Below are 2,742 nucleotides of genomic sequence, written 5' to 3' on the forward strand. Positions count from 1 at the left end.
CATACAAATAATAATAAAATAAGTTTTTTTTTTTTTTTTAAAAAAAGAGGGCCAGGTGGTGGTAGTGCATACCTTTAATCTCAACAGTTGGGAGCAGATCTCTGTGAGTTCAAGGCCAGCCTGATCTTCAGAGCTAGTTACAGGCCAGTCAAGGTTACACAAACAACCTGCCTCAAAAAAGGAAAGAAGAAAAAAAGAAACCCACATTTGCTATCTCTCTATTGTTGGATCAGCTTAGTCTGTGCTTGAGACTGGCAGCAGTTCCATGGTTCTGAGATGTTCTGTTAAGCCCTTATCCTCAGTAGCCAAAGCTGACTCGGGGTAGAAGTAAGCATTGAGCAAGAACATGCACTAGAAGATTTTCAGTCAAGGAGCCCATTAGTCCACGTCTCAGCAGTCAAACGCTAACTTCCAGCTGGGAGGCATGGCTGCAGGCAAGGCATGGCTGCACACAGGACCAGGCTGCACCAGGGCTAGGCTGCACTGAGCATGACTGCACAGGCTAAGCTGCACAGGGCATAGCTATACAGAGCTAAGTTGCACAGGACATGGCCGTACAGGGCATGCCCGCACACAGGGCACGGCTGCGATAAGCTACATTGGTTATGGCTGTACAAGGCATGACTGCACAGGGTTAGGCTGCACCAGGCAAGGCTGTACAGTGCATGCACAGGACTAGATTGCACACTGTCCTGGCCCCAAGCCATTTCCTGATGGGAAGATTTTGGGCAATGCCTGTGACCTCTCTCTGTGCCTCCATTTCCTATTCTTTAAAGCGAAGCAGTGACCGTACCTCCATTGGAGGGTTGTTGTGGGATTACAGGAGCCCATGCATGAAAGTGCTCAGCGGGGTGGTGGTTATGATTGCCAAAGAAATTCCAGAACAAGCCAAGGACCTGCATATTCTACTCTCTGACCTTTGCCGTAGCGTGATTTAGCCTGCACATCGAACCATAATGAGTTTGTGTTTGCTTTATTTAACACTATTAGCAGAAACAAAAAGGGGGTTCCAACCAAAACTCCCCGTAACAACTCTGCCCTCACTGTCAATCTTCCCTCTTTCTCCATCTAAAGTGTCCACGACAGCCCTTCTCTTAGCTTAAATAAGCTTCTATAGTCCCCTAGGGCCTACTGCGTGTGTCTTCTGCACCAGAATCTCCCGTACCGTAAGTGTGGGGAAGTCACTCCAGAAGTCAAGTCCTTTCAGTTCACCTCTACCTGAGCTAGAGGTCATGGTAATCCTCGCAACTGGATGGAAGACTCTTCAGTGTTGGACTGGATGCCGCTTCATGGCAGCTTGAGTGGATCTGAGCAATAACACGCAAAATAACAAGAGTTGGTGAGGGCAGGAAGCTGGAGCTCTGTGGACTGTGGAGGGTGGTACAGACTGGTCCAGCTGCTACAGAAGACAATTGAGTGACTCCTCCATAAGTCAAACACAAATTCACCATATGACGCAGCAGTTCTGCTCCTAGGTATAGTCTCCAAAGAATTAGAAACAGGTGTTCAGACAAAAGCTGGCACAGTGATCAGAGCGGCACAGTTCTCAATGGCTAAAAGGTGGAAGCCGCTCAAAAGCCCACCAGCGTGGTTTATCTTTACAATGGGATGCATTTCAGCTATAGAAAGAAAATTCTGACCTACGCTACAGTCTTTAAAAACACTATGCTGAATGAAATAACCCAGACACAAAGGGCATATACTGTATAGTTCCATTGACATGAAATACCCAGGATGGGAGACTCCACAGGGACAAAAGCCTCACTGGAGGCCACCAGGAGCCTGGGGGAATAGGGAATTACAGAGTGGCTGTTAACAGGGGTGTGATTTATCTTTGGGGGAGTGACAAAAACATTCTGAAACTGTGGTGATGGCCGCATCCATTGTAGGTCTACTGAATGATGTGGCTTTCTTCAAAAAGATTAGATCCATGTTGCTTGAATTTTGCCTTAAAAAATCCCATAGTTTGAGCTGGGCGGTGGTGGCGCACGCCTTTAATCCCAGCACTCGGGAGGCAGAGACAGGCGGATCTCTGTGAGTTCAAGACCAGCCTGGTCTACAAGAGCTAGTTCCAGGACAGGCTCCAAAACCACAGAGAAACCCTGTCTCGAAAAACCAAAAAAAAATCCCATAGTTTGGAATGATGGTGTAGATCACTACTTGGGAGGTAGATGAGAGAAGATCAGGGGTTCAAGGCCAGCCCCAGTTACATAGAGTGTTTGATATCAGCCTAAGTTATAGGAGACCCTATCTCAAAACAAACATGGTCTTCCACTTTTGATGACAGCAGATAGGCACAGGACAAGCTGGACCAAGCCTGAAGCCAGGAGGACAGGTTGGCTGGGATAACACAGGCTGGTTTTCTCCACAATTCCTTTCACAGCTGGGAATGGAATGGGGTGGTGAGGATGGGAGCTTCCTCTGTATCTGGAGCCTGGCCTGTGGGTCTCTGAGCCCCATTCCTTACCTCTAAAGTACCTGGTTTACTGTGAGCACCAAGTGAGGCATGATGCTGGGAACTCTGACTGTCATCTTGGTGATGACAAACAGTTATCATGGCAAGTGTTGGTGGTATCTCACGGACTAGGGTGGTCTGAGATCCTAGGTATAGGAGGCTTGAGGACTAGAAGAGCAGTCAGACTTGGAACAATGTTACAAGTCACCTTTCCGGGTAGTCAGACTTGGAACAATGTTACAAGTCACCTTTCTGGGTAGTCAGACTTGGAACAATGTTACAAGTCA

Source organism: Microtus ochrogaster, chromosome 7 (assembly GCF_000317375.1).
Source record: "Microtus ochrogaster isolate Prairie Vole_2 chromosome 7, MicOch1.0, whole genome shotgun sequence".
Classification (NCBI taxonomy): domain Eukaryota; kingdom Metazoa; phylum Chordata; class Mammalia; order Rodentia; family Cricetidae; genus Microtus; species Microtus ochrogaster.